The sequence below is a fragment of the Tinamus guttatus genome, unplaced genomic scaffold (assembly GCF_059628265.1).
Source record: "Tinamus guttatus ecotype Peru unplaced genomic scaffold, ASM5962826v1 Tinamus_guttatus_pri_ptg000033l, whole genome shotgun sequence".
Taxonomy (NCBI): Eukaryota; Metazoa; Chordata; class Aves; order Tinamiformes; family Tinamidae; genus Tinamus; species Tinamus guttatus.
The window spans coordinates 4455389-4469537 of NW_028288567.1; the positions used below are offsets into that span (position 1 = coordinate 4455389).

The following is a 14149-nucleotide window of genomic DNA, read 5'->3' on the forward strand; positions in this document are numbered from 1 at the left end:
TTTGGTGACATTTTCTCAGCTGAACCAGGAAAAATAAAAAAATTCTCTCTTTCAGCAGATGTTCAGGGAAGACCTGGAATTTCTGGATATAAAGGTATCATGTGAACACGGGAACACTGAAACATGCCTATGCATGAACTCAGAATTCCCAGCAGGCTTCATAAGAATCACTATTTTTTTGAAGCTTACCATTTGTTTCCCATTATAGCCACCTTCTGTTAACATTCTTCTTAGATGAGGCCTTGTATCTAATTGTATTCATCCACAGTTCAGCCCATGACTGACTTTCCTGGCACTGCATGTCTCCGTCCTGAATCCAAGATACTCCAGGAACTGTATGACTATCTATGATCTTTTCTTCTCCTGCCCATAACAGAAAAGATTTATCTGGGAAGAGATAATTGAATTCCCTCCTACCTGAAAACCAATTTTAAAGTTATCATGACCACAGAGAAAGTTCATGAGAGCATGTAGAGTGATATGTCTTCAAGTTTAAGCAGGACACCTGTACACCTCTCCTTATTAAAATGAATTGTCTACATTTACCCTTTCTGAGGAAATATTGGAGCAGAAGTGGACTACTTTACTCCCTTTGGATTTATTTATAACTGACTTTCTTTTCCCATTTTGCTTCAGACTTCTATTTCTGTCCTTTGACTTCTGTATTTTCTGTTGATTTACATATTTGTGTGAAAGTCATTCCCTACATCATCTTTTCTGCGTAGTTCTTGTATTATTATTCCAGACTCTTAATCTGAGTTTTAATTATGTTCTCTGACTTCTCTTTTGAGAGTTTCAGATCCTTTAAAAGCTCTCACTAATAGTTTCTTAACAGACTTTTCTTTTTCCTTTGCCTGAGTGCAGTTTGCAAGCATGTCTTTAGAACAGCCCCTTGAAATAATTGCCATCTCTCCTGCCACTTTTGTATTGCTTGTTTGTTGTACTGCTTCTCTTGCTCATACACCTTTCTTAAACTCAGTCATTTTATATTTCCTTTCGTTCAGATAATATTTTGCTTCTAAATAATCAATTCATTCTTCCCTCCTTGTTGTTAAAGGTGAAATAGTCATTTCTACAGCTTTTCACATGTTTCTGAAACAAAATGTTTCCTTCCCTACATTTGTCCAAAAGGTTTCAGATACCACTTTATCTGGACATAGTAGCTTTCAGCAGAGTTATGATGCCTCTCTGGTTCTCCTTACTTCTGTTTATATGTACAGGAATTCAGCAAACTTACTTCTTATGGTCTCCCAAAAATACAGTTTGATTCCTCAGTCACAAGCCACCATTGCGAAGATCCACCTCATTTAACATTGCACAGAACATGCTGCCTATATCACAGTAAAGTGCAGGAAATATCTATAGTGAAAGACAAAAAGACACAAGTATGTATCATAAAGAGTGAGCAGGAGAGTCCAAAGACCTCATGAAGGACCTCTGCAGTCCTGAGTATCCTCCTGGAGAGTTATGGCAAATATACATATCCATGACATAAAACACAAAAATCTTCTTTTTTTTTCTGCATACTTTCAGAACAACCTAATCCCTTCTGTAGATACTGTTTTCCTGAAGTCTGCCTCTGTGCATTGACTATGTGAAAAAAACCTTAGTTCTTCCTATTTATTTTACTGCTCCTCAATTTCTTTAGAAGATGATGTCCATATATGAACTTTCCCTTGTAAGATCACATGGCAATTAGCTAATTTGGAAATTTTCTGAAATATTTAAAAGGGTATGATTTGAAGAGAAGCATCTACTGGGAAAGCATGTAGAGAGCTCAAGCAGGAGCAACATTACTTCCTGGCAAGCCTCTGCAGACACAAATAGGATGGTCACCTGAGCAGGGATAAGCAGATGAGTTGTGATTTGTTCCATGTGTTACCTTCCCACCTGGACTCATCTCATTTGAGACTTCAGATACTTGACAATTTTGATAATTCCCATTCTGGACAGTGTTTCAAAGCTTCACCTAATCAATGCAGGATGCAGGGCATTTTCATGGAATCACAGAGACTGATGCAAATTCTAGATCCAACTCCAGATCCAACCTGCAGACAGTGACGAGCCAGTACAGCCAAGGCTGACACAGGCGCTGCTCTAGGTACCATTTGAAAACAAATATTTTCCCCGGTAGACTTTAGAAATTGATTCACTTTACTGTATGATCTATATCCCCTTACTGATATCTACCAGAAGCCAGGACGGTTCTGTGTTTTGCACACTTCTGCAATGAAAAGCACTTCCAGAAGTTTGAAGTTGCCGCTTATCTAGGACTGAGGGATCTTGTGTCAGGCAAGTAGCCTCACATTTCATTTTAACTTATCTGTGTGCCTTCATATGTTAAAAATTGAATATTTTTCTTCCCCAAAGAGTTTCCAGGATAATTCTTCAGTGTTTGCTTGGCGTTCAGATCTTGCAGTAATATGCACTACATAAATATGTAGATGGCTTAGTTTCATTACACAGTTATCACCACCCATGTGTTTTTAAAAAGCAGATTGAGGCAGAGTCCAAATTCTTCGAAATACACTGTAGCTTTATCTGATAGTTCCTGGAGAAAGGTAATTTATCTTCTATTGATAATTTCCTAATGACTTAGTAAAAATATTGAAAAAGGAATAAAGCATATTAGAAGCCTTTACCAAAATTTGACTCTCGTTTACAAAATCAATGGATACATGCCATGCTTTAAAAGGTATGCAAAAAGAAGAAGAAAAAGAAAGGAAAAAAAGAAAGATTCTAAAAATAAATCAGCAAAGGAGAAAAGTTCCTGTAATTTTAGGTTTAAAATATGAGCCTGAGTAATCAAGGAAAGTATTTTTACTGCCCTGTCAATATTTTTCCTGGAAGCTCTGTTAAATAGACTTTCTTTAGATCTGTAGTGTGCGTGCCTAATGGTCTTAGGTGTCTCTTACCGCAGAAAACTTTATCCTTAAGAAATACAGTAAACAGGAACTCTGTGGTTACGTAGTTCCTGAAAGAAAAAAAAAAAAAAAAAAAGAAGAAGGAACATGTTCACTGCCGTGACACACAGACAATTTATACTGATTTAAGAAGAAGCTGTTCTTTTCTATTTTGAATCTTTCATGCCAACCTTTGTTTCCATTGCATTAAAGAAATCTATTTTTAAAACCTATCGGTGAACAGGATCATATTTTCTCAGCCATTTGAATTAACATCTCTACAACCCCAGGAGCCCTGCAGAAGTGCTGGAAGGCAAAAGGGAGCTTATTCTGCCTTTCTAATGCTCTATTTATTTACATTGCTGTAGAAAAAAAAAAAATCGGCCATCTTCTCTTCTGGATCAGCAGCTAGTAACAACTGTGATCCATCCAAGAACGAAATAAGCTAGAAAAAATATCTCAAGATTATTTAGACACATAATTCTCACAGGTTCAGCATAACACAAGGGAGTTATTTTTTATTATGTTCATTGCTTCAAAAGCTGCCACTGCAAATGGAAGCTGAAACTTGGACATATAACCCATTTTGTGTTCTCCAGCTACAGAGGTTCCTGTGTTCAGGAAGTGGATAGAGTATACTGCTCGGAGTGGTAAGAGTTTAAAGCCTGAATGGAGGGCATCAGCCTGCCAAGCTACTCAACCCATCCTTCTGCCAGAGTTTCCTGCTCCATGGAAGAGAGGTGCTGCATGTTTAGATAAGCATAAACGTGTCCCTGGCTGCATGGTTATAATAGCATCAGCAGTAGCAGTAGCAGATGGTGGGGCATGCAATTTGAGTTTGTAATATTGAAGCCTTTTTGCTAAGAGGACAGCAGTTTTCAACCAGAGAAGCTACGGATCACTGGGAGAGAAAAAAAAAAAAAAAAAGGCATTTTTCCAGAGTTTTCAAATTTTGAAATAGTTAGCAAGATTTTTTTGTGAACAGCCAATACAAAATCTGAAAAAAATCTTTTGAGACAAAAATAAAAGCACCACCTACCACTTCTAACCAAGTATGATAACTAGAGCATTTATGTAAATTCCATGATTGCTTCTAGTGCCCTAAGGCAAATGATGTTGCTTGTAAAACTTTTCTATGCTGAAAAGTATGGATTTGCTCTTCCTGGAATCTGTTTAACAGCATGTATCAATGGAAAATGGGCACAACTGTTGCTGAGTTCGTTAATTTTTAGTGGAGCCTCTTACCACTGTGAGTTTTTGTTCTGAACTTCCCAGAGTGGCTGCAGAATGTGGGTTCAGACCCCTTCAAAGATAAGAAGGAACTCAGACCACATCTGCAGCATCTTCAGCAAACAGTCTCATCAATAGACCTCTCATATTCAGTGTGCTTGCCCATAAATGGTTAATAGTTCCCTTTCAGTTTAAAAGTAGTTAAATCTCATTCTAGACTGAAATAAACTCTAGATCTGTGAACAGCCTCACTTTTGTCTTTTTACAGAAGCTATAAATGAAGAATAAACTTAGTTTTTCATAAATTATTTATTTTACAATTAATGCTATCTATTCCACTACCAAAGGACCCATCATATATGGACGCAAATAATGTATAAAGTCAAGAATGCCATGTCGGAGCTTAGTAATGTTTTGTTTTGTTTTTAATGGATTAGTAGTTAGAATGGTATCAGGAGCAACATCTAAGTATCTAAAAATATCACTATGTTGGAGACATCCTTTTGGGAGCAGTAGAAGGTCAGGTCATGTCTCTCCAAAAGGTTGAGCAAACTGTACCTTTTCCCTAAATTTTTCAGGGAATCCTTTAAATTCCAACCAAAACATCAACCAGGATGTCAGTGTGTGGCTTTCAAGTTTTTCTTTAAAAGAAAGGACTCATTTTTTTTTTCATGGCTTTTTAAAAAAAGAGCTTATCTAAGCCAAGGTGATAGGGAGGGCTCAGCAGACAGAAATACTTCTCTGAAATTTAAAATAAGATCCTGGTGCCCCAATGATGGGCCAGTTCTGGTCTTTGTCTTTCCCCACATTCTAGCTTGGATAGGAGCCCTCAGCCAATGTGGTGCCTCTGGTGAATCTAATCAGCTGTGCTAAGAACGCTCATTTGCGTTACAGATGAGTCCCAGAGTCCCACCGCTGGGTACTGTGAATTGTATGCAGCAGTTCCGCCGAAATCTTCAGCATTGCTGTGCCTTCGCAAATCTAATTCCTACCTTGTCGTGAGTCCAGTGCAGAGAGCTCACAGAGCCCCATTGGTGATGTGCATGCATGCACAGCAGATAACATCAACGCTCTGATCCACCCACCAGCATTACAGCAGCTGCTATGAACCGAGTTGTACAATAAACACAACGTGAGCCATATCAGAAAAGCTTTTCTCTGCTCAACTTTCAGCTTTGTACTGTTTATTTTTGTTCCACAACAAAAACAGATGTTTTCTAGTGTTTTTAGCTGCTCCAGATGTATCTTTAAAAAGTGTTGTCAGCTGTTCAAAGATGCTGCTGATTTTTGGAGGGCAGAAAAACCTGTGGGAAGTTAACTATCTGCACCTGGAAAATGAATGTTCTAGCTGCACAGTCCATTTTTTTTCTACGGGACATGCCTTGATTAAGGGTTAGGACTTCATCGAAGGGTCCCGTTGTGGCTTCGCTCCGCAGTGCAGCTTGCATACATCGTAGCAAATTAGACTTTGGCGTGAACAGAATACGTATTAGTGTACAAATCACAGCTGCCAAGACACACAAATTCTCTGTGTATTCACTTGGATTTCTGCTCTCTCTCTTGTTGGAGAGGAAATGTTGTGATCAGAAGGAGAATTAGCGTGAGAGGTCACTGTAAAAAAAAATAGAACCCTATATGCAGACTGGAAAAGGAAATAAAATTCACCATCAGATTTTTACCAAATCTAAACTAGTCTGCTAAACTAGAATAGTATTACTTCTAAGTATAAGTAATGCTACATTTTTTTCATATCAAAAAGCAAACCTTCTAATGTTTTGTTTGTGCTCAGTAAAAGCAGTGGCAAAAAGCAGTGATTTAATTTTGCATTTAGAGCTAGATAGCAGTTTCCTCAAGTGTGAATATTTTGTTATGATTCCATGTTTACCTCAACACCAATATCCTACTTGCACAGGTGAAGGTGAAGGACATTTATCATAATTTACAACTGATGTGAATCTGTCAATCTGAAATATGTATATCTGGCATTTAGATTGACAATGTGGGAAAAACTCTTATTAGCCAGATGATATTCCTGATAATTTGAAAAAACAAAGGCTCTAGTTACTTCCATATTCTTGCCCGAGGATCTGAAATCAATAGTGTTTCTTTAAAATTCAATTTACATTTATGTGTATGCAGAGTTTTCCATCAAAACTTACCAGTTTCACATGTCATTTAAGGCATTCTTCCAGAGAGAAACCTGAGGACTGCCTAATCTTAAAATTTAGATCTATTATTTAATTCATAGCTATACTGCAGATATGAAACCTTCCTAATAAAGAAAATAAAGAATGAAAAAAAATAATATCCCTTCTGCAGTGTGAGTTCTCATTACATTTTCTTTATCAGCATGTTCTATAAAACCAGTGGGAATGAGTATAACTTCACAGCTCCAGATTAATACTTTCTTGGGTTCCATATTGACTATATCAATAGCAAACACTGATTTTGCCATTAAAATTTTGCCAGTGAAATCAGTTCATTACTTCTGAACTTGAGGAAAGCTACATCTCACCTGCCCAGTGCCTTGACTGCCACCCTAGTAGGCTTTCTAATTCAGGAATTAAGAAAACCCAGCAGCTGTAGCCCTAAAGACTGCAAAATTCCCTGACTCGAAAACAGTTCATTGGGTAGATTGATCTAAACCTAGGACTCTGCTCATTCTACAGAAATATGGAAATGTTTGGGAATTGCTCTGAACTGGAATAAAATAAAGTATTTGAAGTGTCAAAGAAATTGAGAGTGGAAGTAGAGGACTGGGAATATAGATACAGACCTGGAGCATTTTTTCAAAACTCTCATTTTACAGTAAACAGGACCTATTGATGACCTTACCCTTACCTTGTCTGAAAAGTAGCAACTGTAAAACTGAACAAGGAAAAAAAATATATTATTTTCTGAATGCTTCCTCTTACTCAAACTGCAAAGAGCCATGGTGATCAGAAGGTCCTAGGAAGGCTGTCTACTTGCAAAATATGATCGATCAGAGTTATAAGTAGAGAAAACTTAAAAAACTTTCAGAAGGGAAGCTTGCTTCCAGAAATAAACAAATTTTGAAGCAATGGAAGAAGCATTCCTCTGAAGTAAATCAATTTAGAGTTGCCTTTGTATGCTTAACTGCATGCTCCAATTAGACAAGTAGTAAGGACCACTGTTAAATGGACCTTACTATTAGACTTAAAGGATTGTCACTTTGACTCAAGTTTCATAAGTGTATGCTGAGAATTAAGGATTTATAAGGGCACACAGTGACACAGACCTTGATCTAGATCCCTTGTTGCACTGACCAAAGAGCATACTTACAGAAGAATATGTCATCACACATTGTCAAAAACATAAAATCCTAAGACTGGATGGAAAGACTTTACATCCCTGTCAAAAAGACAGTGTCAGCTCTGCATATCACTCCTGAGAAATATTTCTCTAGCCTATTCTTAAAGGCTTAAAGGTTTCCAGTAACTATTAATCTCGATAAAAAACCTATTCCCACATCTTCTCTATCCTCTTGCTGAAGAGCATTTTCTAACATTTAGCTTACATCTCTTTTGCCGAAACTGAAGTAGGTTAATTCTTCTTCTACTCATCTTTGATATGTAAAAACATTCACTTCTCACCTTCCTTATAATACCCTACTCTGCATCTCAAAAACTGTTATGACGTTCTCCCCTCTACCTTCTTTACAGAACTCTGCAGCACTCATCGCAAACCTTTGACTTCTTGCCATTCATCCGGTTGTCAATCCACTCATCTAACCCTCACTTCCTGACCACATTGTCTACCTTGCACCGCCCAACTGCTCTGCCCACGTCTACCCAACTAGTCATCCCATAGACTAGTCATTCCATCACCAGAGGCTATCAAGATTTCCTCATCATTAACCTGAGTACTAACTACCACCTTCTCCACATGCAGTGGAGATAACATCCAGAATGATTCCTCGTATCACCTTTCCGAGGAGGAAGGATGAAAAATCCTAGTGGCCCGTACGGGGATCGAACCCGCGACCTTGGCGTTATTAGCACCACGCTCTAACCAACTGAGCTAACCGGCCCCCAGCTGATTAAATGTCACATAAACATTCTGTTCAACCTCTTCTTCCACACTATGATGCTGAATGTTTCAAATGACAGTTCTCAGTAACCCATTTTTATGGCTTATTCTAACAATGTTTAAAAGTCGCAGTTTGTCACTTTATTGTGTACATGTATGCTCATCATAAAAAACACATTAAATTACTAACCTGTGAACAAGATTTGGTCCAAAGCTGCCTGAAATCAACACAAAGAATAGCTTTATCCTCCCTGGCTTGTGAATCAAGTCCACACCATGAAAATACTTTCCTTTTCTAATATAAAAAGAAAGGGAAAACATTCTGCCAGCTGTTTGCTCACTTACCCTCCATCTCAGGTCCAATATCTTCTGAAGTTGATCATGTTGTTACTACAGGGATTGCACTATGTTTGTCATTTTAAGTGGTATGTTATCTAAAGATTTTAATTTAGTGTAGAAACCGAGCGCTTTAAAAACACTTTTTAAAGAAATCATCATCTTATCAGCATTGGCCCATAATAACGACATTTACTACATTTCACTAGCATAAAACTTTCAAAAAGCAGGAAGAAAAGAAATGGTGGATGTTAAACTAAGTAAAAGTGTAACATTTCTGTATGCCTCAGGATAGACCACAAACAAAGCCATATTCCTGGTGCCCATTTCCTGAAGAGACTGGGAAAACAAATTTCAAAATGTTCTGATCTTCACATGCATCAAAAATCATCACCAAAAGAACAACTTAATTAATAAAATCTTCTCCATGTTATTCCTCCACTTACAGTCCTTTTTGCAATAGTGGTAGTATTTATATTAAGCCACTTTCACATCCAGGAACAGCTTCTGTCTGGATGACAAGACAGTGCCAGGCTTTGGAGAGAGCCTTCGTTTAGAAGATAGGGATTGGTGACCTGTTACAGTGATACAAAATTTCCCAGAATTTTTTCCCCAAAATTTTTCCTTGGTTACCCAGAAAATCAGATACCAAATTGGGGCCCAACTTGTTGGTCCTGAACATTATTATATTCTGTGCAAAGAGCAAATTAAGAAGAATTAAAGAGCATATGCCTGACCACTGTGTACTGAGGTGACCTAACCAGTGATCGGTCATACAAATGGAAGTAGCACTAAGAACAAGAGGAAGTCCTCTGGCCATTCTCATTTCTCTTAAAATATTTTCTTATTGCTTCTATTTGTTTCTCAAAAGTCAGTTTCCAACTAAAGAAAAATAAAAACCTCAAAATTGTCCAATCAATAAACGCACAACCACAAAGATTGTCATCACCATTACCAAAGATTACCATTCATCTATTTGGGAAGAACAGTTTTACCTAAAACATTGGAAAGCAGGCAGAGACTATTAAGCAACTGTGGTATTTTGTTGAAGTTCTTCCTGTTTCAAGTTTGCTTTAAAATTTGAGAAATAGCATTTATTCAAGTGACAAGCAAACTATGAGAGATTCAGACTTTATGTTTTCTTCTGCTAAATACCTAAAGATTTAGATAATTATTCAGACTTTATCCAAATAATTTGAACCTCTTTAATCAGCACCACTGGCTGGAAATCTCACAAGAATAAGGAGGCCGTCTAGTGAGATGTGCAGTACTTCCTGTTTCTGGTTATTATTTTGGCCTTTCACTATTCCTGTCTCGGTATTTTGGCTTTTATCAATTCCTGTCTAGGTTCCTGGCTTTCCCTTGATTTCTATCCCAGCTGGAAAACAAAAGTGCAGATGCATGTAAAAATGAGAAATAATGAAAAATATAGCAAAAAAGTGAATATTTCATATTCTAAAATTTTGATTCGGGTTCAGATTTTACAATGAGCAGCAATTTCATGAGGCCTTCCTTTTTTTTTTTTTTTTTCAAAACTGATTCTGTTCTCCCTACCAGAAAAACTCTTAGAACAGCATTAACTTGTTAATTGGTGACAGTCATCCTACATGACTTAGCACTGTACACTTAGTGATGATTAAACCTCCAGAAAAAAAAACACATACCAGCTACATTTTTGCTAAGAAAGTAATTAATCCATGTCTTCAAGGGGGGGGGGAAGAATAGAAAAAAAAAATGGGTCAAGATAGTTCCTACATGAATTTTTTAGGATAATTAGTGGGTTAGAGTTTCCTTGCAACAAGCGGGTATTTTCCAGCTGGCCAAGGGCAGCAGTAATTTCAGATCCAGCATGTCTGACGAGTTTCTAATGAAATCCAAACAACGTCTGCCCTGGCTCTTTGCAAAGAGAAAATTTTGTGCTAAACCCTGGAAGGCTCTAAGGCATGAACTCTTCTGTGTCAGCTTGGAGATTTTCAACAGTTCGCAAGGAAGGAACTCAATGGTCCGGCACAATGGCTGTCAGAACTGCTTGTTCTCCTCACCACTCTTGGACACCTCTTCTCCAAAAACACTCAATCCAGCTCAAAGTGAAGCCTGGCTCATAGGCTGTGACATCAGAGATTCAGAAGTGGTGGAGCTGATCAGCTCCAGCCTTTCTGGAATGGCCCTTCAGAATGCCAAAGTCTTGATTACTGTAGATCCTGGGAGCTGCCTTCAGAGAAGGGTAACCAAATAATTAAGCAAGGTGGTGACAGATTTAAAAATAAATCATGTAACAGTGAAAATGCAGCAAGAGCCTGAGGACTCAGTTATTTGTAATATTTATAATATCACTTCCAAAACTTTAAAGACCATCTGCAAAGTTTTAGGAATGGGCAAGTAAACCAATAAAATGAGCACAAGTACTAATGTGAAGGCCTGGGGAGGTCACCCACGTTCATTCCCTCGGGGGCTACCACAGGGATGCAAATGGGATGCAGGAGTAGATGTGTCTTCCCAGGAGCATATGCTGTCTCAAACAGGGATTTCAGGCACCTTTCGCTTCTACCAGCTTTCCCAGCTGCATCACTTGGAAGCTCTGAGCAGAGCATAAAGAGTGAAAAAGCAGCTGCACATCTGAGGCTGGCAGAAACTGCTGCCTCACAGGAACAGGGGACAAAGCAAGACACGGACCAGCCAGATGGGCCTCACAGGACCTGCTCCCAATTCCTCCTACATTGCTCTAACCTGGGAAAGTGCCTCCTTCTACTGAGGAAAGGCAGCAGCTCCCAAACCTCCCTAGTGCTGGAATTCCCTGAATTTCACAAACAATTTTGTGCAGCACTGCAAATGGGCTTGTGGATCCATGGCACCCTATGCATTATTGTGCATAGAGACATACGCTCTTTGCTGTGAGTCCCCAGCTTGTGACTCTCTGACTCAAGGTTACAGTATTTCAACCCAAGGTATGGCTGTGTTCCTTGAGAAAAATCATTGGGAGGTCAAAAACCTGAGATTTTTCTAGCAATGCTATTTGGCGAGGGATAAAAGACAGCAAAATAGTCAAAAAAAGTGTTTTGCTCTAGCTATGCCATAAGCAATTATTTGCCTATGATTTCATATCATAACTAGTAATATTGACATAATATGCTGAAAAGCAGTCAAATACTATGGATTAAGTGCTTGGTGTCCAGTGAAGTTATAGCTCTGTCATGGATGCCAGCAGGCCAGGTCATCTTACTGAAAAACCTGGTGTAAAAGTCAATCCAGCAAGAATGCATACCAACATTTAGCTATTATGATCCCATTATTGAAGAAATGAGGTCTTGGCACTGTAAAACAAATTCCTTGGATGAAAGAAACCTCCTTTGGGAACTAAGCTGCACTATGCAATCATGTATGCACATGTTACTGGATCAATGAATTAAAAAAAAAAATGGACTGTTCAGTGAGACTTGTCCTCATCCTTTCTTAATATGATGCATCTTCTCCTCAAGTGAGAGGTATTTGACGCCTTTCTATATCCCTCTGTTTTCAAGACTTTCTTACATATGAACTACTTAAAAAAAATAAAAAAATAAAGAATTGTCGTTCAAATGAAAATCTGAGTAATCAAATGCATTTGGCTCTAACATACATGGAAGTTTATTCCTGAGCCAGAGGTGATTACTCTGCTGATAATTTTAGACAGACGGTTACAAGCAGTTATCTTGGGGGGGTTCATAACATTTTAATGTGAAGCACTTTCGTGTTTTTTATTAATACTTTTAAATAAATAAATCAGAATGAAATTTCTGTGATTCTTGCTACCAACTATTTCTTAACCACTGTTCTTTACTGAGAATAATTTATACTGATCCTTTGATAACTATTTGCTTGAAGAAATATGACTTTAGGTTTAAAAGTTCATTTTATGAGGTAGATAATCTTCAAATTATTTTTTTCAGCCCTCATAAATTAGACTGGTTTTCCCTTAGCTCTTTAATGGTTAAAAAAGTCATGAAGTTCAGAAATAGTGTTTCATTTGCATGCACAGGAGTTTCCAATCATTGCTCCATCTAGGTGCAAGATCACAAGTCAGTCTTCATGGGCACTCAATATGCTTTACAGACCAAAGTATTTTTGTTGAAAAAGACCTATTTAACACCTCTCTGTCAAGAGACAGCCTGAGCAAGTGATAAATTGTCTTCCCATTTTGTGGAGGGCACAATGTCTGATCTGTTTGATGCCAGTTGCTAAATATTACCACAATGGAAAGATAAGATTGGTTAATGTTTAATTAAGACACTTATAAAGACACAACAGTCACTTCCTAACCAGGCAAAGAGCAAAAACCAGTCCTCATATTCTCATATGCAATTCCCTGTCAACTTCCCTCAAAGGGTATTATGGGAGTGAGATAGGCCCATACAATATATATAGGCCCATACATAGGCATTTGCTCTCAGTTAACTTCTTCAGAGATATTCTATCAGCCTACGGAAAAATAAAATAAATTTTAATAATAAAAATAAAATAATTTTAATTGATCATTCATAAATTTCACTTTTATTGAAAGACATCTTCTCCTCTTGCAATAACATGTATTTTTTATGTCCTTCTAAGTTGTAGAAGGAGGGCCTGCAAACGTCATTATTTTTTCTGGTTAAGAGAAAATGCAGCAAAAAAACAGAAAGGTCAGATTTTTGAAATTTTCAGTCTTGCTGATATTATATTTTGTCCCTGAAATACATCATAAAGTTCACATATTTCAATAGAATTAAAATTCGGGAGTCAAGCAACATTGCAGGGCAGTACCTGTTACCTATAAGTCTTCTAGATATTCTAAAATAAAACTACATAAAATAGATGCCCATCTTTACACTGCTTAGCACTGGAAGATTCTAAAACATATTAGGAAATTATGCTTCATCATTCTCATTTCTTTAGCATATCATCATCATTTTGACATAACAAGAAGGTATCTCATATTAGCTGAGTCATGGCAGTTTATATTTTCTTTTATTCTTCCTAGTCAGATTAACTTGCACTTCCCATAAAATCAGTGTGTCACACACCAGCTTGCAAAATTTCCGCTTGTGGAAAACACAACTTAGAGAATCATATCTATTCAGGACTAGAAGAAATGTGAATGGAGTATTTAGTCCAATCTTTCCACAAGAAAAGAAAACATCAGATCTTTAGAAAAATTGAAAATGTTTCATAAACATGTACCCTGGTGTTATTACAACTACTCTCAGTATAACACTAAAAAATCCAGATTCTAGAAGTGAGCGTTTCTGAAATTCTCTTCCTCTAAAACTTTAGGAGTTCAACGCTAAGACAGAGTGAACAAGGGCAGGGACAAGATTACTATTTTGTTCTTTATACATTAGAAAAAGTAATATATCATAAACATCAGTGGAATGTGAATTCAGCCCCCTTGCAATCTTTGCATACTGGGAGTTTAAGGTGTGATATTCACAATTTTTCACAGATCAGATTTGCTGATTCTTGTGGAACCCTCTGATATGTGTGAGAGTATAGAATGGGTGTATGATGGCTGCAGGTATGGGGAGAGGCATGATGCTGGGACTGCTGGTGGGAATACTTTTGAGGAAGAGTTTGACTTCTGTGTTATGGGGCATAAACTTTTAAATGCTTCAGGGAAA

The 14149-nt window shown here is 37.6% G+C and overlaps 1 non-coding gene across 1 annotated transcript; it reads right to left on the reverse strand.

The window, feature by feature from the left end:
* Positions 1 to 8110: 8110 nt before the first annotated feature.
* Positions 8111 to 8184, reverse strand: TRNAI-AAU (transfer RNA isoleucine (anticodon AAU)). The gene has a single exon. It is a non-coding gene; the product is annotated as a tRNA-Ile (tRNA).
* Positions 8185 to 14149: the final 5965 nt, after the last annotated feature.